The sequence below is a fragment of the Hyla sarda genome, chromosome 1 (assembly GCF_029499605.1).
Source record: "Hyla sarda isolate aHylSar1 chromosome 1, aHylSar1.hap1, whole genome shotgun sequence".
Lineage (NCBI taxonomy): Eukaryota > Metazoa > Chordata > Amphibia > Anura > Hylidae > Hyla > Hyla sarda.
Window position 1 is genome coordinate 469,632,636 of NC_079189.1, and position 23,608 is coordinate 469,656,243.

The 23,608-nt window shown below is 44.8% G+C and overlaps 1 long non-coding RNA gene across 1 annotated transcript in view; it reads left to right on the forward strand.

Moving 5' to 3' along the window:
- Positions 1-2,250: 2,250 nt before the first annotated feature.
- LOC130309960 (uncharacterized) overlaps positions 2,251-23,608 on the forward strand; it is an 89,234-nt gene continuing 67,876 nt past the window's right edge. The window contains exon 1 of the long non-coding RNA XR_008858534.1: positions 2,251-2,319. This is a non-coding gene — a long non-coding RNA (uncharacterized LOC130309960). The remainder of the gene's footprint in view (positions 2,320-23,608) is intronic.

Genomic DNA, 23,608 nt, shown 5'->3' on the forward strand with positions numbered 1-23,608 from the left:
GTCTGTAAGTGTATCTGCCTGTAGCATGTGTCTGTAAGTGTATCTGTCTGTAGTGTGTGTCTATTAGTGTGTCTGTAAGTGTATGTCTGTAGTGTGTGTCTGTAAGTGTATTTCTGTAGTGTGTCTGTAAGCGTATGTCTGTAGTGTGTGTCTGTAGTGTGTGTCTGTTAGTGTATATCTATTAGTGTGTGTCTGTCAGTGTATGTCTGTGGTGTGTGTCTGTAAGCATATGTATGTAGTGTGTGTCTGTAAGTGTATGTCTGTTAGTGTGTGTCTGTAAGTGTATGTCTGTAGTGTGTGTCTGTAAGTGTATTTCTGTAGTGTGTCTGTAAGCGTATGTCTGTAGTGTGTGTCTGTAGTGTGTGTCTGTTAGTGTATATCTATTAGTGTGTGTCTGTCAGTGTATATCTGTTAGCGTGTGTCTGTAAGTGTATGTCTGTAGTGTGTGTCTGAAAGTGTGTGTCTGTAAGTGTATGTCTGTAGTGTGTGTCTGAAAGTATATGTCTGTAGTGTGTGTCTGTAAGTGTATGTCTGTTAGTGTGTGTCTGTAAGTGTATGTCTGTAGTGTGTGTCTGAAAGTATATGTCTGTAGTGTGTGTCTGTAAGTGTATGTCTGTAGTGTGTGTCTGAAACTGTATGTCTGTAAGTGTATGTCTGTAGTGTGTGTCTGAAAGTGTATGTCTGTAGTGTGTGTCTGTAAGTGTATGTCTGTAGTGTTTGTCTGTAAGTGTATGTCTGTTAGTGTATGTCTGTAAGTGTATGTCTGTAGTGTGTGTCTGTAAGTATATGTCTGTTAGTGTGTGTCTGTAAGTGTATGTCTGTAAGTGTATGTCTGTTAGTGTATGTCTGTAAGTGTATGTCTGTAGTGTGTGTCTGTTAGTGTATGTCTGTAGTGTGTGTCTGTAAGTGTATGTCTGTAGTGTATGTCTGTAAGTGTATGTCTGTAGTGTGTGTCTGTCTGTAGTGTGTGTCTGTTAGTGTATGTCTGTAGTGTGTGTCTGTAAGTGTATGTCTGTAGTGTATGTCTGTAAGTGTATGTCTGTAGTGTATGTCTGTAGTGTGTGTCTGTAAGTGTATGTCTGTAGTGTGTGTCTGTTAGTGTATGTCTTTTAGTGTGTGTCTGTAAGTGTATGTCTGTAAGTGTATGTCTGTAGTGTGTGTCTGTAAGTATATGTCTGTAGTGTGTGTCTGTAAGTGTATGTCTGCAGTGTGTGTCTGTAAGTGTATGTCTGTAGTGTGTGTCTGTAAGTGTATGTCTGTAGCATGTGTCTGTAAGTGCACGTATGTAGTATGTGTCTGTAAGTATATGTCTGTAGTGTGTCTGCAAGTGTATGTCTGTAAGTGTGTGTCTGTAGTGTGTCTGCAAGTGTATGTCTGTAGTGTGTCTGCAAGTGTATGTCTGTAGTGTGTGTCTGTAAGTGTATGTCTGTAAGTGTATGTCTGTAGCATGTGTCTGTAAGTGCACGTATGTAGTATGTGTCTGTAAGTATATGTCTGTAGTGTGTCTGCAAGTGTATGTCTGTAAGTGTGTGTCTGTAGTGTGTCTGCAAGTGTATGTCTGTAGTGTGTCTGCAAGTGTATGTCTGTAGTGTGTGTCTGTAAGTGTATGTCTGTAGTGTGTGTCTGTAAGTGTATCTGTCTGTAGCATGTGTCTGTAAGTGCACGTATGTAGTGTGTGTCTGTAAGTGTATGTCTGTAGTGTGTGTCTGTAAGTGTATGTCTGTAGTGTGTGTCTGTAAGTGTATGTCTGTTAGTGTGTGTCTGTAAGTGTATCTGCCTGTAGCATGTGTCTGTAAGTGCACGTATGTAGTGTGTGTCTGTAAGTGTATGTCTGTAGTGTGTCTGTAAGTGAATGTCTGTAGTGTGTGTCTATAAGTGTATGTCTGTAGTGTGTCTGTAAGTATATGTCTGTAGCATGTGTCTGTAAGTATATGTCTGTAGTGTGTGTCTGTAAGTGTATGTCTGTCAGGGACGTGCACACATAGGGTTCAAAGGGGGCTTCAGCCCCTGCCCTTTTTCGCCCTTGCTTCTTTAATGCCCTTTTTTTTTATTTTTGCAAAACTGGTAGACAAAGGGAGTCTGCTCACTCTATAGAGGTGCTACCTCTCTGCAGGGGTCACTTGTATAGCGCTGGCACTAGCAGGGAGATGCTCGGCTCCTTATACAAGCCGCCCCCCCCCCCCCTCCTGTTCTGTTGCTGAACGATCTCGCACAGTGTAACTTCCTGTCGGCTGAGTCTGCAGGGACCAGGAAGCACAGAGTCCTGCCGAACATCCAATTACTGAAGTATTCCCTGCACCCAGCCAGCTTCCTATAACAGTGAGTGTATTCATATATAGTGTGCAGATGTATTGTGTGAACATGTCTGTGAAGCCTTTGTGTATAGTGTGGTGTATATGTACTGCATGTATATACACATGTATGGTGTATGTGTGAGTATGTGTATGTAAGTGTGTATATGTATAGTATTTTATGTATGTTACATGCAGTGCTGTATCTGTCACTAGGCCAACAAGGCCCAGGATTGATGCAGCACTTATTGCAGTGTTGGTCACAAATCACATGGCGCCCCTGAAGTACACTAATGTTTGTATATAAGTTTCTATATTTGTCTGTAATCAGTGTTTCCCAACCAGGGTGCGGCCAGCTGTATTGGCTGTCTGGCCATGCTGGGAGTTGTAGTTTTGCAACAGCTAGAGTCACCCTGGTAGTGAAACACTGATTTATGCATGTGTGTGTATTTATCAATGTCTCACAACCAGAGTGCCTCCAGCTGTTGCAACTGCTGAAAGCACTCTGGTTGGGAAACACACACACACACACACACATATTTACATTAACCACTTAAGGACCTAGGGCGTATGGATACGCCTTGACGTCCTGGTACTTAACCCCTTAAGGACTCAGCCCATTTTGGCCTTAAGGACTCAGACAATTAAATTTTTACGTTTTCATTTTTTCCTCCTCGCCTTCTAAAAATCATAACTCTATTATATTTTCATCCACAGACTAGTATGAGGGCTTGTTTTTTGCGCGACCAGTTTTCCTTTGTAATGACATAACTCATTATATCATAAAATGTATGGCGCAACCAAAAAACACTATTTTTGTGGGGAAATTAAAACGAAAAACGCAATTTTGCTAATTTTGGAAGGTTTTGTTTTCACGCCGTACAATTTATGGTAAAAGTGACATGTGTTCTTTATTCTGAGGGTCAATACGATTAAAATGATACCCATTATTATGTACTTTTATATTATTGTTGCGCTTAAAAAAAATCACAAACTTTTTAACCAAATTAGTACGTTTATAATCCCTTTATTTTGATGACCTCTAACTTTTTTATTTTTCCGTATAAGTGGCGGTATGGGGGCTCATTTTTTGCGCCATGATCTGTACTTTTTTTTGATACCACATTTGCATATAAAAAACTTTTAATACATTTTTATAATTTTTTTTTTAATAAAATGTATTAAAGTAGGAATTTTGGACTTTTTTTATTTTTTTTCGTTCACGCCGTTCACCGTACGGGATCATTAACATTTTATTTTAATAGTTCGGACATTTACGCACGCGGCGATACCAAATATGTCTATAAAAAATGTTTTTTACGCTTTTTGGGGGTAAAATAGGAAAAAACGGACGTTTTACTTTTTTATTGGGGGAGGGGATTTTTCACTTTTTTTTTACTTTTACTTTTACATTTTTTTACATTTTTTTTTACACTTGAATAGTCCCCATAGGGGACTATTCATAGCAATACCATGATTGCTAATACTGATCTGTTCTATGTATAGGACATAGAACAGATCAGTATTATCGGTCATCTCCTGCTCTGGTCTGCTCGATCACAGACCAGAGCAGGAGACGCCGGGTGCCGCACGGAGGAAGGAAAGGGGACCTCCGTGCGGCGTTATGAATGATCGGATCCCCGCAGCAGCGCTGCGGGCGATCCGATCGTTCATTTAAATCGCGAACCGCCGCACATGCCGGGATCTGTATTGATCCCGGCACCTGAGGGGTTAATGGCGGACGCCCGCGAGATCGCGGGCGTCGGCCATTGCCGGCGGGTCCCTGGCTGCGATTAGCAGCCGGGATCAGCCGCGCATGACACGGGCATCGCTCCGATGCCCGCGGTTATGCTTAGGACGTAAATGTACGTCCTGGTGCGTTAAGTACCACCTCACCAGGACGTACATTTACGTCCTGCGTCCTTAAGGGGTTAAGGACCCAGGGCGTATCCATACGCCCGTGGGAATTTCGGTCCCCGCTGTGCGCCGGGCGGGGACCAGGCCGGGGTGACTGCTGATATCAATCAGCAGGCACCCCGCGCAAATGCCCAGGGGGGTCATCATGATGACGTGCCACCCCTCCTATCCCTGCTATTGGTCTGCTATTGATTGTCAGAGGCGACGACCAATAGCAGACCGGAGGCGAGGGGGGGGGGTTAACTTTCATTTTCTCCATCCTGCCCACCCACAATAGGCCGGGCAGAACGGGGAACCGAAGGGGACCGGGCACCGACGTCCATTTACCCATTCGGAGGCTGCGGCAACGTTGATCGGCAAGCGGCGTGATGTGCGTCAGAAGAGGACGGCTCCCGGGATCCTACGGAAGCCGGTAAGTTGATCTGGAGGGCTACAGTCTGAGACTGTGGTCTCTAACTGTAGCCCTCCAGATGTTGCAAAACTACAACTCCCAGCATGCCCAGACAGCTGTTTGGGCATGGTGGAATATGTCGTTTTGCAACAGCTGGAGGGCTGCAGTTTGAGACCACTATACAGTGGTCTCTAAACTATATCCCTCCAGATCTTGCAAAACTACAACTCCTAGCATGCCCACATAGCTGTTTGTTGTCTGGGCATGCTGGGAGTTGTAGTTTTGCAACATCTGGAGGTCCACAGTTTTGAGATCACTGTGCACTGGTCTAAAAACTGTAGCTCTCCAGATGTTGCAAAACTGCAAATCCCAGCATGCCCAGAAAGCAAACAGCTGTCTCGGCATGCTGGGAGTTGTAGTTGGGTACCTCCAGCTGTTGCATAACTACATCTCCCAGCATGCCCTTCGGTGATTAGTACATGCTGGGAGTTGTAGTTTTGCAACAGCTGGAGGCACACTGGTTGGAAAATACTGAGTTAGGTAACAGAACCTAACTGAAGGTTTTCCAACCAGTGTGCCTCCAGCTGTTGCAAAAGTACAACTCCCAGGATGCACGGTCTGTCAGTACATGCTGGGAGTTGTAGTTTTGAAACAGCTGGAGGTTTGCCCCCCCCATGTGAATGTACAGGGTACATTCACACTGGCAGGCTTACAGTAAGTTTCCTGCTTCAAGTTTGGGCTGTGGCAAATTTTTCGTTGCAGCGGAAACTCCTTGCGGGAAACTCATCGTAACCCGCCAGTGCGAATGTACCCTAAAAACACTACACTACACTAACTCATAATAAAGGGTAAAACACTACATATACACCCCCGTACACTGCCCCCCCCCCCAATAATAATTAAAAACGTCTTGTATGGCAGGGTTTCCAAAACGGAGCCTCCAGCTGTTGCAAAACAACAATTCCCAGCATTTCTGGACAGCCACTGACTGTCCAGGCATGCTGGGAGTTTAGCAACAGCTGAAGGCACCCTGTTTGGGAATCACTGGTGTAGAATACTCCTATGTCCACCCCTATGCAATCCCTAATTTAGTCCTCAAATGCGCATGGCGCTCTCTTACTTCGGAGCCCTGTCGTATTTCAAGGAAACAGTTTAGGGCCATATATGGGGTATCGCCGTACTCGGGAGAAATTGCACTACAAATTTTGGGGGTATTTTTTTCCTTTTACCGCTTGTGAAAAGGAAAAGTTGGGGGCTACACTAGCCTGTTAGTGTAAAATTTTTTTTTGTTTTTACACTAACATGCTGGTGTTGCCCCATACTTTTTATTTCCACAAGCAGTAAAAGGAAAAAAAGACCCCCAAAATTTGTAACGCAATTTCTCCTGAGTACGGAAATACCCCATATGTAGGCGTAAAATGCTCTGCGGATGCACAACAAGGCTCAGGAATGAGAGCGCACCACGTACATTTGAGGCCTAAATTGGTGATTTGCACAGGGGTGGCTGATTTTACAGCGGTTCTGACAAACGCAAAAAAAAAAAAATACCCACATGTGACCCCATTTTGGAAACTACACCCCTCATCGAACGTGACAAGGGGTATAGTGAGCCTGAACACCCCACAGGTGTTTGACGAATTTTCATTAAAGTTGGATGGGAAAATGAATAAAATTATTTTTTCACAAAAATGTTGGTGTTACCCAAAATTTTTAATTTTCACAAGGGAAAATAGGAAAAAAGCCCCCCCCCAAATTTGTAACCCCATCTCTTCTGAGTAAGAACATACTCCATATGTGAATTTAAAGTGCTCTGCGGGCGAAGTACAATGCTCAGAAGAGAAGGAGCGCCATTGGGATTTTGTAGAGAAAATTTGTCCGGAATTGAAGGCCACATATGTTTACAAAGCCCCCATAGTGCCAGAACAATGGACTCCCGACACATGTGACCCCATTTTGGAAACTACACCCCTCACTTAATGTAATTAGGGGTACATTGAGAATTTACGCCCCGCAGGTGTCTGACAGATTTTTGGAACAGTGGTCCGTAAAAATGAAAAATTACTTTTTCATTTGCACAGCCCACTGTTCCAAAGATCTGTGGGGTGTAAATACTCACTGCACCCCTATTAAATTCTGTGAGAGGTGTAGTTTCCAAAATGGGGTCACATGTGGGGGGAGTCCACTGTTCTGGCACCACGGGGGGCTTTGTAAACGCACATGGCCCCTGACTACCATTCCAAACGAATTCTCTTTCCAAAAGCTCAATGGCGCTCCTACTCTTCTGAGCATTGTAGTTCGCCAGCAGAGCATTTTACATCCTAACATGGGGTATTTCCATACTCAGAAGAAATGGGGTTACAAATTTTGGGGGTCATTTTCTCCTATGACCCCTTGTAAAATTGTAAAATTTAGGGGAAAACCTGCATTTTTGTAAAAAAAAAAAATACATTTTTCATTTACACATCCAACTTTAACGAAAAGTCGTCAAACACCTGTGGAGTGTTAAGGCTCAGCGGACCCCTTGTTACGTTCCTTGAGGGGTGTAGTTTCCAAAATAGTATGCCATGTGGGTATTTTTTGCTGTTCTGGCACCACAGGGGCTTCCTAAATGCGACATGCCCCCAAAAAACCATTTCAAAAAGCCAAATGTGACTCCTTCTCTTCTGAGCATTATAGTTCGCCCGCAAAGCATTTTACATCCTAACATGGGGTATTTCCATACTCAGAAGAGATGGGGTTACAAATTTGGGGGGGCATTTTCTTCCATTACCCTTTGTGAAAATGGTAAATTTGGGGGAAAAACTGCACTTTAGTGTGAATTTTTTTTCCATTTACACATCTGATTTTAACGAAAAGTTGTCAAACACCTGTGGGGTGTTAAGGCTAACTGGACCCCTTGTTAGGTGCCTTGAGGGGTGTAGTTTCCAAAATGGTATGCCATGTGGTGTTTTCTGCTGTTCTGGCACCATAGGGGCTTTCTAAATGTGACATGCCCCCCAAAAACCATTTCAGAAAAATTCACTCTCCAAAATCCCATTGTCGCTCCTTCCCTTCTGTGCCCTCTACTGCGCCCGCCGAACACTTGACACACACATATGAGGTATTTCCTTACTCGAGAGAAATAGGGTTACAAATTTTGGGGGCTTTTTCTCCTATTACCACTTGTAAAAATTCAAAAACTGGGTCTACAAGAACATGCGAGTGTAAAAAATGAAGATTTTGAATTTTCCCCTTCACTTTGCTGCTATTCCTGTGAAAAACCTAAAGGGTTAACACACTTACTGGATGTCATTTTGAATACTTTGGGGGGTGCAGGTTTTATAATGGGGTCATTTGTGGGGTATTTCTAATATGAAGGCCCTTCAAATCCACTTCAAAACTGAACTGGTCCCTGAAAAATTCTGATTTTGAAAATTTTGTGAAAAATTTGAAAATTGCTGCTGAACTTTGAAGCCCTCTGATGTCTTCCAAAAGTAAAAACATGTCAACTTTATGATGCAAACATAAAGTAGACATATTGTATATGTGAATCAATGTATAATTTATTTGGAATATCCATTTTCCTTATAAGCAGAGAGCTTCAAAGTAAAAAAAAAAGCTAAATTTTCAATTTTTTTCATCAAATTTTGGATTTTTTCACCAAGAAATGATGCAAGTATCGACAAAATTTTACCACTAACATAAAGTAGAATATGTCACGAAATAACATTCTTAGAATCAGAATGAAAGATAAAAGCATCCCAGAGTTATTAATGCTTGAAGTGACAGTGGTCAGATGTTCAAAAAATGGCTAGGTCCTTAAGGTATATTTGGGCTGGGTCCTTAAGGGGTTAAGGGATGTGGGACTCCTATCACCCGACACCAGGGACATACTACTGGTGGTTGTAGTCGTGCTATGTTCCTTTACATACTGGTGGTTGTAGTAGAGCTATGTTCCTCTACATACCGGTGGTTGTAGTAGTACTATGTTCCTTTACAAACTGGTGGTTGTAGTTGAGCTATGTTTGGGTGGAGGCGGGGGGGGGGTTATGATTTTGAGGAGATCAAGCATATAATGGCCTATAACCAAACCAGTGTTTCCCAACCAGGGTGTCTCCAGTTGTTGCAAAACTACAACTCCCAGCATGCCCAGACGAGTTTTGCAACAACTGAAGACACCCTGGTTGGGAAACTCTGAATCAAACATTCCCAGAACAAAATAAAAGAAGAATAGAACTACAGAAGTAATTTTTTCACGTTCGTGTCTTCCTCCTCACATTGTAAAAATCATAACGTTTTAAATTTTCCACCTATATACCTATATAAGGGCTTGTTTTTTTGCATCAGAAACTCTATGGCAAAACCAGAAAAATATTTGTGGGGCAAAAGTAAAAACAAAACAGCAATTGTGTAACTTTTGGGGGCTTCTGATTCTACACAGTGCACTTTTCGGTAAAAATGACACCTTATCTTTATTCTGTAGGTCCATACGGTTACAAGGATACCTAATTTATGTAGGTTTTATTTTATTTTTCTACTTAAAATAAATTATATCTACATGCACCAAAATTCGTGTTTAAAATTGTCATCTTCTGACCCCCTATACGTTTTTTTTATTTTTCAGCATATAGGGCGGTATGAGGGCTCATTTTTTGCGCCGTGATCTGAAGTTTTTATCGGTATCATTTTTGTTTTGACCGCTTTTTATAAAAAAAATGTATATTATAAAAAATATGCTATTTTTTATAGTGCCTTTTTTTATTTGAGCCCCTGCCCTCCAAAATGTCTGTGTACGTCCGTGTATGTCTGTAGTGTGTGTCTGTAAGTGTGTGTCTGTAAGTGTGTGTCTGTAAGTGTGTGTCTGTAAGTGTGTGTCTGTAAGTGTATGTCTGTAGTGTGTGTCTGTCTGTAGTGTGTGTCTGTTAGTGTATGTCTTTTAGTGTGTGTCTGTAATTGTATGTCTGTAGTGTGTGTCTGAAAGTGTGTGTCTTTTAGTGTGTGTCTGTAAGTGTATGTCTGTAGTGTGTGTCTGTAATTGTATGTCTGTAAGTGTATGTCTGTAGTGTGTGTCTGTAAGTGTATGTCTGTAGTGTGTGTCTGTAATTGTATGTCTGTAGTGTGTGTCTGAAAGTGTATGTCTGTAGTGTGTGTCTGTAGTGTGTGTCTGTAAGTGTGTGTCTGTAGTGTGTGTCTGTAAGTGTGTGTCTGTAGTGTGTGTCTGTAAGTAAGTGTGTGTCTGTAGTGTGTGTCTGTAAGTGTATATCTGTAGTGTGTGTCTATAAGTGTATGTCTGTTAGTGTATGTCTGTTAGTGTGTGTCTGTAAGTGTATATCTGTAGTGTGTGTCTGTAAGTGTATGTCTGTAGTGTGAGTCTGTAAGTGTATGTGTCAGCATCATTAGGGTTAACAGGTGCTGACATGGTGTTGTTGCAAGATTGCCCGGTTACACCCTGCTGTCTGAGTGGCTAGCTACTGATTGACCACATGTGCATCTCCCTATATTACCAGGCATCAAACACTGGGAAGATGCCTGTGAAACTGGTCATTACCTGAGTAGCTAGCATTTCCTCATTCCCTTGTATACCCGGAAACTTGACTTCTGGCTTCTTATCTGACTTCTCTTTTGTTATAGCGATTCGGCACCTCTTCTGGCTAGACTCGGTTTGACTGACATTGACTTTATGTGTGTATGTTTAGTTTGTCTTTGCTAGTTGCTTGTTTCCCTGTTGCTCCTGACAACTGACAGGATTGTATTTTATTGTGTTGCCATTTGACTCCCCTCACTTATTCAGGAAGGGATTGTCGACCAGTTGCCGACCTATCATTTAGGGTAGGCAGGGACAGGGGCGTGACAGTATGTCTGTAGTGTGTTTCTGTAAGTGTATGTCTGTAAGTGTGTGTCTGTATGTGTATGTCTGTAGTGTGTGTCTGTAAGTGTAATTCTGTAGCGTGTGTCTGTAAGTGTATGTCTGTAGTGTATGTCTGTTAGTGTGTGTCTGTAAGTGTATGTCTATAGTGTGTGTCTGTAAGTGAATGTCTGTAAGTGTAATTCTGTAGTGTGTGTCTGTTAGTGTGTGTCTGTAAGTGTATGTCTGTTAGTGTGTGTCTGTAAGTGTATGTCTGTTAGTGTGTGTTGGTGCTTGCCTCGGGTCCAATCAAAATTAAAGACTGCCCTGGTTGTAGGGGACACAGAGGTAGCAGTCTCAGGAAAGCCCTGGTGCCAAGAACATACCAAAATTACAAACAATATACACCTGACACTTTTAACCCCTTAAGGACTCAGCCCATTTTGGCCTTTCATTTTTTCCTCCTCGCCTTCTAAAAATCATAACTCTTTTTTATGTTTTCATCCACAGACTAGTATGAAGGCTTGTTTTTTGCACGACCAGTTGTCCTTTGTAATGACATCACTCATTATATCATAAAATGTATGGCACAACCAAAAAACACTATTTTTGTGGGGAAATTAAAACGAAAAACGCAATTTTGCTAATTTTGGAAGGTTTCGTTTTCACGCCGTACAATTTATGGTAAAAATGATGTGTGCTCTTTATTCTGAGGGTCAATACGATTAAAATGATACCCATTATTACATACTTTTCTATTATTGTTGCGCTTAAAAAAATCACAAACTTTTTAACCAAATTAGTACGTTTATAATCCCTTTATTTTAAAGACCTCTAACTTTTTTATTTTTCCGTATAAGCGGCGGTATGGGGGCTCATTTTTTGCGCCATGATCTGTACTTTTTTTTGATACCACATTTGCATATAAAAAACTTTTAATAAATTTTTTATAATTTTTTTTTTATAAAATGTATTAAAAAAAGTAGCAATTTTGGACTTTTTAATTTTTTTTTTTCGTTCACGCTGTTCACCGTACGGGATCATTAACATTTAATTTTAATAGTTTGGACATTTACGCACGCGGCGATACCAAAAATGTCTATAAAATTTATTTTTTACGCTTTTTGGGGGTAAAATAGGAAAAAACGGACGTTTTACTTTTTTATTGGGGGAGGGGATTTTTTACATTTTTTTTTACACTTAAATAGTCCCCAGAGGGCTGCGATAAGCAGCCGGGATCAGCCGCGCATGACACGGGCATCGCTCCGATGCCCGCGGTTATGCACAGGACGTAAATGTACGTCCTGGTGCGTTAAGTACCACCGCACCAGGACGTACATTTACGTCCTGCGTCCTTAAGGGGTTAAAGGGTATTCCGGCCATAGACATATTATTCCTTATACAAAGGATAGGGGACATGAATAGGGGGAGCATGTTGTGACATCACGAGGGGACGTGACATCACGTCTCCAGCCCCTAAAACACATAGGATTCCAAGACTGGAGCAGCAGCCCGACATGGAATGCAGGTGCTGCATGGAGATTGTGGGGGGTCCCAGCGGCCGGACCCCTGTGATCAGACATCTTATCCCTTATCCTTTGGATAGTGGTTAAGATGTCTATGGCCTTTAACCTTTGACCTTAAGGACACAGCCAATTTTATTTTAGTGTTTTTGTTTTTTCCTCCTCACCTTCTAAAATTCAGAACTCTTTTATATTTCCATTCCCAGACCCCTATGAGGGATTGTTTTTTGCGTGACCAGACGTACTTTGTAATGACATCACTTACTTTACCCTAAAATGTATGGTAACCCCCCCCCCAAAAAAAAAAAAAAAAAAAAATTTGTGTACGGAAATTTAAGCGAAAATCATAATTTTGCAAGTTTTGGGGTGGGGGGGGGATTTGTTTTTGCGCTGTACACTTATCCCAGAATAAGCAGAGTTTACATGAATCAATTATTAGCTATACTAAATATATTCCTGCAAAACTATACATACATCTCTTCAACTCCTCCTGCTTTATAACATACTGTAGATTGTTCTGCATTTTCACAGTGACAGAATTATTTTAACCCCTTGAAGACATAGCCCATTTGGCATTGAGGGCACAGGAAGTTTTAATTTTCGTTTTTTTGTTTTTTCTTCCTCGGCTTCTAAGAGACATAACTCTTTTATGATTCCATCCACAGAGCCACATGAGAGCTTGTTTTTTGCATGGTCAATTGTACTTTGTAATAGCACCTTTAATTTTAGCTAGCAGAACTGACTTGTTCCCTTTATTATCTGGGCTGATACAATTAAAATGATGAAACACAAATAAAACTGAGGTAAAGCTCACTTCACCTTCCTATAACTGCGCTTACTGCAAATTCTAATACCCAAGGAAAAGGGGAATATAAATAAACAAAGAGTAGTCCTCTAAGTTATAAGGAATAAGTATTTATTTAAACACATGTTAAAAGATAGTCTTGGCAATAATGTATATAGAATAAATGGTTATTATCAAACATATCTGTCTTTACTGTAGATAAATAGATATTTTGCAGTAGCAGTTTTTCCAATTGTTGTTTCAAAAGAATAGCAAAAATGTAGCAGCAAAAAAATTATATAAATATAACTTTTAACCCCTTAAGGACTGAGCCCTTTTTCACCTTAAGGACTCAGCCATTTTTTGCAATTCTGACCACTGTCACTTTAAACATTAATAACTCTGGAATGCTTTTAGTTATCATTCTGATTCCGAGATTGTTTTTTCGTGACATATTCTACTTTAACATAGTGGTAAAATTTTGAGGTAACTTGCATCCTTTCTTGGTGAAAAATCCCAAAATTTGATGAAAAATTTGAAAATTTAGCATTTTTCTAACTTTGAAGCTCTCTGCTTGTAAGGAAAACGGATATTCAAAATAATTTTTTTTAATTCACATATACAATATGTCTACTTTATGTTTGCATCATAAAATTGACATGTTTTTACTTTTGGAAGACATCAGAGGGCTTCAAAGTTCAGCAGCAATTTTCCAATTTTTCACAAAATTTTGAAACTCGCTTTTTTTCAGGGACCAGTTCAGGTTTGAAGTGGATTTGAAGGGTCTTCATATTAGAAATACCCCATAAAAGACCCCATTATAAAAACTGCACCCCCCAAAGTATTCAAAATGACATTCAGTCAGCGTTTTAACCCTTTAGGTGTTCCACAGGAATAGCAGCAAAGTGAAGGAGAAAATTCACAATCTTCACTTTTTACACTCGCATGTTTTTGTAGACCCAATTTTTGAATTTTTGCAAGGGGTAAAAAGGAGAACATTTTTACTTGTATTTGAAACCCAATTTTTCTCGAGTAAGGACATACCTTAATTGTCTATGTTAATTGTTCGGCGGGCGCAGTAGAGGGCTCAGAAGGGAAGGAGCGACAAATGGTTTTTGGGGGGCATGTCACATTTAGGAAGCCCCTATGGTGCCAGAACAGCAAACAAAAACACATGGCATACCATTTTGGAAACTAGACCCCTTGGGGAACGTAACAAGGGGTAAAATGAACCTTAATACCCCACAGGGGTTTCACAACTTTTGCTTATGGAAAAAAAAAAAAATTACCTAAAATGCTTGGTTTCCCAAAAAAATTACATTTTTACAAAGGGTTAAAGCAGAAAATACCCCCCAAAATTTGAAGCCCAATTTCTCCCGATTCAGAAAACACCCCATATGGGGGTGAAAAGTGCTCTGCTGGCACACTACAGGTCTCGGAAGAGAAGGAGTCACATTTGGCTTTTTGAAAGCAAATTTTGCTCTGGGGGCATGCCGCATTTAGGAAGCCCATATGGTGCCAGAACAGCAAAAAAAAAAAAAAAAACACATGGCATACCATTTTGGAAACTAGACCCCTCGGGGAACGTAACAAGGGGTTAAGTGAACCTTAATACCCCACAGGTTTTTCACGTCTTTTGCATATGTAAAAAAAATTATTTTTTTTACCTAAAATGCCTCTTTTCCCAAAAATGTTACATTTTTAAAAAGGGTAAAAGCAGAAGATACCCCCCAAAATTTGTAACACAATTTCTCCTGAGTATGGCGATACCCCAAATGTGGCCCTAAACTGTTGCCTTGAAATACGACAGGGCTCCAAAGTGAGAGTGCCATGCGCATTTGAGGCCTAAATTAGGGACTTGCATAGGGGTGGACATAGGGGTATTCTACGCCAGTGATTCCCAAACAGGGTGCCTCCAGCTGTTGTAAAACTCCCAGCATGCCTAGACAGTCAGTGGCTATCTGGCAATACTGGGAGTAGTTGTTTTGCAACAGCTGGAGGCTCCGTTTTGGAAACAGTGGCGTACCAGACATTTTTCATTTTTATTGGGGAGGGGGGCTGTGTAGGGGTATGTGTACATGTAGTGTTTTTTACTTTTTATTTTATTGTGTGTAGTGTAGTGTAGTGTAGTGTAATTTTTTTTAATTCACATATACAATATGTCTACTTTATGTTTGCATCATAAAATTGACATGTTTTTACTTTTGGAAGACATCAGAGGGCTTCAAAGTTCAGCAGCAATTTTCCAATTTTTCACAAAATTTTGAAACTCGCTTTTTTTCAGGGACCAGTTCAGGTTTGAAGTGGATTTGAAGGGTCTTCATATTAGAAATACCCCATAAAAGACCCCATTATAAAAACTGCACCCCCCAAAGTATTCAAAATGACATTCAGTCAGCGTTTTAACCCTTTAGGTGTTCCACAGGAATAGCAGCAAAGTGAAGGAGAAAATTCACAATCTTCACTTTTTACACTCGCATGTTTTTGTAGACCCAATTTTTGAATTTTTGCAAGGGGTAAAAAGGAGAACATTTTTACTTGTATTTGAAACCCAATTTTTCTCGAGTAAGGACATACCTTAATTGTCTATGTTAATTGTTCGGCGGGCGCAGTAGAGGGCTCAGAAGGGAAGGAGCGACAAATGGTTTTTGGGGGGCATGTCACATTTAGGAAGCCCCTATGGTGCCAGAACAGCAAACAAAAACACATGGCATACCATTTTGGAAACTAGACCCCTTGGGGAACGTAACAAGGGGTAAAATGAACCTTAATACCCCACAGGGGTTTCACAACTTTTGCTTATGGAAAAAAAAAAAAATTACCTAAAATGCTTGGTTTCCCAAAAAAATTACATTTTTACAAAGGGTTAAAGCAGAAAATACCCCCCAAAATTTGAAGCCCAATTTCTCCCGATTCATAAAACACCCCATATGGGGGTGAAAAGTGCTCTGCTGGCACACTACAGGTCTCGGAAGAGAAGGAGTCACATTTGGCTTTTTGAAAGCAAATTTTGCTCTGGGGGCATGCCGCATTTAGGAAGCCCATATGGTGCCAGAACAGCAAAAAAAAAAAAAAAAACACATGGCATACCATTTTGGAAACTAGACCCCTCGGGGAACGTAACAAGGGGTTAAGTGAACCTTAATACCCCACAGGTTTTTCACGTCTTTTGCATATGTAAAAAAAATTATTTTTTTTACCTAAAATGCCTCTTTTCCCAAAAATGTTACATTTTTAAAAAGGGTAAAAGCAGAAGATACCCCCCAAAATTTGTAACACAATTTCTCCTGAGTATGGCGATACCCCAAATGTGGCCCTAAACTGTTGCCTTGAAATACGACAGGGCTCCAAAGTGAGAGTGCCATGCGCATTTGAGGCCTAAATTAGGGACTTGCATAGGGGTGGACATAGGGGTATTCTACGCCAGTGATTCCCAAACAGGGTGCCTCCAGCTGTTGTAAAACTCCCAGCATGCCTAGACAGTCAGTGGCTATCTGGCAATACTGGGAGTAGTTGTTTTGCAACAGCTGGAGGCTCCGTTTTGGAAACAGTGGCGTACCAGACATTTTTCATTTTTATTGGGGAGGGGGGCTGTGTAGGGGTATGTGTACATGTAGTGTTTTTTACTTTTTATTTTATTGTGTGTAGTGTAGTGTAGTGTTTTTAGGGTACAGTCGCACGGGCGGGGGTTCACAGTAGTTTCTCGCTGGCAGTTTGAGCTGCGGCAGAAAATTTGCCGCTGCTCAAACTTGCAGCCGGATACTTACTGTAATCCTCCGCCCATGTGAGTGTACCCTGTACGTTCACATTGGGGGGGGGGAAACATCCAGCTGTTGCAAAACTACAACTCCCAGCATGTATGGTCTATCAGTGCATGCTGAGAGTTGTAGTTTTGCAACAGCTGGAGGCACACTGGTTGTGAAACACCGAGTTTGGTAACAAACTCAGTGTTTTGCAACCAGTGTGCCTCCAGCTGTTGCAAAAGCTACGACCCCCAGCATGTACGGACAGCGGAAGGGCATGCTGGGTCTTGTAGTTATGCAACAGCTGGAGGCATACTACTTTGGCTGGGGATGCTGGGGACTGTAGTTATGCAACAGCTGGAGACACACTGGTTTGCTACATAACTCAGTGTGCCTTCAGCTGTTGCAAAACTACAACTCCCAGCAGTCACCGACAGCCAACGGGCATGCTGGGAGTTGTAGTTATGCAACCAGCAGATGCACTACTACAACTCCCAGCATGCACTTTAGCTGTTTGTGCAAGCTGGGAGTTGTAGTTACACAACAGCTGAAGGTACACTTTTCCATAGAAAAAATGTGCATCCAGCTGTTGCAAAACTACAAGTCCCAACATGCCCATAAGGGCATGCTGGGAGTTGTGGTGGTCTGCCTCCTGCTGTTGCATAACTACAGTTCCCAGCATGCCCTTTTTGCATGCTGGGAGCTGTTGCTAAGCAACAGCAGGAGGCTGTCACTCACCTCCAACGATCCAGCCGCATCATATGAGTCCCTCGTCGTTGCCGCTGCGGCCGTTGCTCCTGGGGCCCCGATCCCAACATTGACGCCGGGGATCGGGGTCCCCAGCACCTGGGGTGCACGTCCCGCACCCGCTCACGTCCTCCGGAAGAGGGGCGGAGCGGGTTGCGGGAGTGACACCCGCAGCAGGCGCCCTGATTGGTCGGCCGGGAAACCGGCCGACGAATCAGGGCGATCGTGAGGTGGCACCAGTGCCACCTCACCCCTGCAGGCTCTGGCTGTTCGGGGCTCTGGCTGTTCCTACACTAAAACTGCCCTCTCCCACACCACCCCTCCTGTACATGGGTCAGTCCATAACCGTTCGTACAGTTCTTAAGTCCAGTCCTTAACTGACCCATGTCTGGTCCCCCACCACCCACACATACACCCTCCCCACCTAGCACTCTAAACAATCAACTAAATACAACCTTATATACAAGACCATAACCCAATTTAGGCCCAAGTTCAGTGCCTGTAAGCCCTTCATACCATATCAGCTGAAAACAAAACAAAAAGCTATGGTGCACATGCAACAACCCACCACCAGGGAGAAGGATGGCAGATCTGATACACTGAAGAAATTTAAACTCTTTCCCTAACTCCCCCTACTATTCTCCCTAATTCTATCCCTTCATTAAAACTGACCCTACTATCACCCTATCCCTAGCCCTGTATGCCTGTCCCTAACTAAAAATAAAGGTACTCTACCAAAAAGGTCTAGTACCTAGGGCACATGAAAAGAAAACCCTCTCCATAGGAGAGAAGCCCTATGGTACCAAGATTGTCATACTCCAAAGACCTGATCTTCCCGAGGTCACCGGTGATGTTCCTACAGACCTCCACCTCAGAGAGGACTTTTTGTTGGGTGGACACTAAACACCGTGCATTCCACGTGTGATACTTAACCACTAAGCTGGCTAAAAATAAAGTGCCCCGATCTCGGCCACCGAGGGTCCTGAATGCCCCATAAGCTCACTCTGGATAGGTAAGGCCGGCAAGTTGACTCCAGCCGATGGAAGAACCCACCCGGTTGTAGACCCCTACGTTAAAGGGACAATCAAGCAGGAAGTGGTCCATGCTTTCCATTGTGTCCACACACTCTTCTCGGGGATACCCCCGGTCATCAGAGTTCCTGTACTTCAGGTTGTCCCTTACACCTAGCTTCCCCGTAAAGCAGTGCCCGGCCAAGTCCCAAAACTTCTGGGGGATCCTTTTCAAGTTTAGAGGATACAACCCCACCCTCAGATCCCAACCTGGGCAGTCCCTGAGCACCAGAGGCTTCTGGAAGTGAGTCAACAGAACCCATTTGTCAAGGAACTGCCTTGACTGGGTCCTGATCTTCCACACTCCCAGACCCCACCGACGTAACGCCTTCAGAGTTGGGGTAGCGTAAGCCGGAAGATATCCATGGGGCATACGGAGGTCCTTAACTTGCCCTCCTCTCTCCCATTCCTGGAAGAAAGGCCGAAACCATTCTCTGCAGGAGAGTACCCACAGAGGAGCCCTCTCTTTCCAGTGGTTCGAAATGTTAGCTTTCAAGAAGGTGTTGGTTAAGAACACCACAGGGTTTACCATAGATAAACCCCCTAGTCTCCTCGTGCGGTACGTAACCTCCCTCTTGACTAGGTTCAACCTGTTCCCCCATAACAGTTGGAAAAACAGGCCGTAGACCCTAGTCTAGTAAGCCGCTGGCAAGATACATACACTGCCCAGATAGATAAACAAGGGGAGCAGGTACGATTTGATTAGGTGTACCCTTTCCCTGAGGGTCATAGACCAACCCTTCCACTTGGTTCACCCTCTGAGTGGCATCCTGGAGCTTACCGTCCCAGTTTTTGGTGGGATAATCATCCTGGCTGAATGTGATCCCCAGAATTTTGTCTTGGGGCCCCGGGAGGGTGTCCGGGAGATCAAACGTGGGATCCCCCCCTCCCAGTTGGAGACTTTCACACTTTTCCCGGTTAATCTTGGACCCGGATGCCTCCGAGTAGCGATCCACCTCTGACATCACCACATCGACCTCCTCCCTCGAGGAGACAAAGATAGTGACATCATCAGCGTACGTCACCACTCTCTGGGTGACATCCAGCTCCACCAGACTCATCCCGACTCCCGCCAACGGCCCACGATCTACCCTCTGGATGAAGGGATCAATCGCGAATACGTATAAAAGCGGGCTCAAAGGACAACCCTGACGGACTCCGGACCCCACCTCAAAGGAGCGGCCAGACCACCCGTTCACCAGCGGGAAACTCTCTGCCCCGGCATACAAGATCTTAAGCCAATTCACGAAAGTACTCGGTAAGCCATACCTCAGGAGGATGGACCAGAGGTACTCGTGGTTCACCCGATCAAATGCTTTGGCCTGATCCAAAGACAGTAAGTACCCCTTCCAGATACCCACACTACTCCACTCCAGTGCCTCCCTGACACTGAGGACAGCACTTAAGGTGTTTTGACCTGGAACAGAGCAGTGCTGAGCCGCCGAAAGGAGCCGGGGTGCAAACTTCACCAACCGATTAAACAGTATCTTGGCCAGAAGCTTCCTGTCCGTATTGAGAAGAGCTATGGGCCTCCAATTCTCAATCCGGCTAGGATCTTTACCTTTTGAGAGAAGAATCAGAGCTGACCTCCTCATTGACTTTGGCAGAGTGCCCGAGGAGAGACACTCATTGAATACCTTGGTCAAGAGGGGAGCTAAAGACTCCTTAAAGGTCTTATAACACTCGGATGTTAAGCCATCCGGACCTGGCGACTTCTTGGGGGCGAGCCCCTCAATCGCCAGTCTCACTTCCTCTTCCCTGATATCTTCTGCCAAAACATCAAGAGAGGGGTCTACCACTAGCTCAGGAATGGTTTCAGCCAGGAAAGCCGACATCCTGTCTCGATCTAGATCCTTCCTCCCCAAGAGGTGCAAGTAGAAAGATCTAACGACCTCCAAGATCCCTGATCTGGACTGATTCAGGGATCCCGTACTATCAACCAGTCCTGAGACTACTTTACTACTCACTGACATCTTGCAGTTCCTGTAAGGGTTGGGCGAGCGGTACTTCCCGAAATCCCTCTCAAAAACCAAAGATGCATGCCTATCGTACTGACACCTCATCAGCAAGGACTTCACTCTGGAGATATCATCACGACTACCTCCAGTCGAGAAAAGAAGCTCGAGTTTCCTCCTCAGACCCTGATACAAGCGATAGCTGTTCAGGGACCTGAGGCTCGAGAGCTGGCGGAAGAACCCCGCAACCCGCTTCTTGAATATCTCCCACCACTCTGACTTACTACTACAAAGGCCCAGTAAAGGTACCTGACTCTGAAGAAAATCCTCAAAGGACCTTCTTATCACCGCTTCTTCCAGGAGGGACGAATTCAGCTTCCAATAACCTTTACCCATCCGGGGGGTCTCAGAAACATTCAAGGAAAACAAAATCATACAGTGATCAGAGAACTCCACCTCAACCACGGACACTGTGAAAGAGACGGCTTCCTCCTTCAAATAAAACCTATCTATCCTAGACCTGCGACTACCTTGATGATAGGTGAAACCAGAGTGGCCTGAGGGGCTCCGGATGTGGGCGTCCTCTAGGCGCGCTTCCCTAACTATATTATTAAGGACCACACTATCGCAATCCAGCGGACCATTGGAGCCTCTCCTATCTTGGGACCTCGTGACATTATTGAAGTCCCCTCCAAAGATCACCTGCCGGCTTGTAAAAAGGAAAGGCTTAATCCTCATAAAAATATTTTTACGGCCCAGCTTAGTTTGTGGGGCGTAGATGTTTATGAGCCGGAGCTCTTGTCCCTTCATGAGGACATCTAAGATCAGGCACCTCCCCATTTCTAACTCAATAACCCGTCTGCATTCAAACGGAGCGGTAAAAAGGACCGCCACCCTACTATACGGCTCAGCCGCTAGAGACCAGTGGGAGGGCCCGCGCCTCCACTCTCTTCTGGCTTTCACCAGAGAGGCTAGATCTGACAACCTGGTCTCCTGTAAAAAGAAAATATCAGCTTCAACACGGCCAAGAAAATTGAAGGCTGCGAATCTAGCCGTATCAGACTTTATACTGGCACAATTAATAGATGCCAGCGTCAGTGGAGTGAGTGCCGCCATCATGGGTGATTGAGTTAGACGGCCACACCTTTACTTCTGCTTCCCCTTCTTTTTCGACCCCTCTTCCCCTGAAGAAGAGGAAAGGGCAGGATCACTTTTGGACCTTTTCTTAGACTCTGATTGGTCCATGTGGTCCCCGTCTCCGTCCGGCCCCAGTCTAGCCCTGCCCTCCGAGGAAGATGCCTCCGCAGGACAGGGCCCAGTTCCCCCCAGAGGCTCTCGTACCCTAGGCACCCCGCTCTCACCTTCCCCCTCCAAGGAGGGGGAGGAGATGGTATCGAGGACGAGGTACCGGTTTGACAGGTCAATCAGAGGGGGGGCAGTCAGGCTTCCGTTTTGGACCTGGTCCGTAGTACAAGGCTTAACAGAGGGCTCCGACCTCTTCTTTCTCCCTTTACTTTTGCCCTTGTCTTTCTTTTTTGGCCTTTCCCCACTCTCCTCGTCCACACTTTCATAGTGGGAGGAATCAGAAGGGTCGGCCATTTTGACTTCCTCTCTGCGCAGCCTCCTGATCTCCTCATCCAGCACGTTCTCCCCCAGGGCTTCAGTGGTTACAGGGCCAGCTTCAGGAGCAGGGGCCAGAGCTACCCCAGTCACCTGGGCACTCTCCAGCTCCCTACTCCTCCTACGATTTTCCTCCCGCCTTAGTTTGGCGGGACCCTTTTTCCTCGTCACTAGCCCTGTTATGCCCCCATCCCTACTCGTACCCTCCCCAGCCGGGACAACTTCACAGCTCTCACCGGCCAGAGCAGCCCCAGCACGGGCGAAGGCGCTCAGACAACGGCTGAAAGGGTGCCCGAGGACACCACACAGGTGACTCCGGATCTGTCTGCAGGATGCAGCCAGATGACCCACCCCACCACACAAAGCACAAACCTGTACAGTACAGGCTGAACTAAAATGGGTGGGGCTACCGCACCTGTGACAGACCTTAGGCTGCCCCTGGTAAAAGACCTGGATTCTGTCACGTCCAAGGAAGGCAGCTGATGGAATGTGGGCAACTGTACTACCTGAACGCTTGAGTTTGACGGAAAACGTCCAGGCCCCAGACCAGATCCCGTGCTCATCTAGATTTTTCTTGGGCATGTCCGTCACATCCCCATACCGTCCCAGCCAGATCATGATGTCATAGCAGGAGAGTGACTCGTTACGAGTCAAAACGGTCACTTTCTTGACTGAGTTCTGATGGGAAATAGCCTTTACAGCAAAATCCCGCCTGCCGGGCTCATTCTTCGCCACTTCATAGTTCGACCAGAAGAGTTCGAGACCCTCCGGTCGAACAAAACTGACGTCAAATTCGGACGAACCATAGGGGTGAATCAGGGCAAAGATGTCACTCGCCCTGAATTCCATCTGGAGAAGGAGCTGAACCACTTTAGCGCGAGGCGGGCACACATCCTTGCCCCTCCAAATTAGACGGACCACGTTCCTACGGTTATTGTCCTGCCCGGGTGTTGGGAGGGACCAGACCACCTCCCCATTCTGCTCTCGGAATGCCCCCAAACCGTGCCTCTCTATCCAGAAACACAGGTCGACCTCACCCCTTCCCTCTAGCTGGATTGACCTGTCTCCCCTACGTAGAGCCTCCAGGAGGCACTGCTGCAAGTGACCCCCGGGGCCGGATGGAGAGGGGAACCCCCCCCGGCAGCGACATGAGCATAGCTCCTAGGAGCAGTCACTACCGGGGGGCAGCCGAACCAGACCCAGATTCAGACCCAGGACCACCATTCACACCACTACACCCACTACACTCGCGTTGTGCCTAACGTATCCTGGGCTGGCTGGGACTTGTAGTTCTGCCGATTTTAACAGAGTCTTTTTTGCTGGCTTTGCTGTTGCTGGGGTCGACTCCGATGGCTCCTCCTCCATGGGCGATGTTACTGCCTGAGCTTGGGGCTGCCCCTCCGAGCGCACCCCAGCTCCTCCCAGAATGCCATCAACATGTCTGCCCGACTGCACGGGCTCTGAGGCTGGCACTGGCGCTCGGACACTCTCCCCCCTCACAGGAGAGTGCCCCGCAGCACCCACAGAACACACTGACCGACCGTTTTCCACTCCCGAAGCCCGGACACTCCCCCCCCCTCACAGAGGAGTGCACTGCAGCGCCGGTAATGTCCACGACACTCGGGGGACCGCCCCCCAAGCACACAGACATTTCACTTATCTGGACACTCCACCCCCTCACAGGGAAGTGCCCTGCAGTGCCAGCAACACCTGGGGAACCGCTCCCCGAGCAAACAGCAGCAT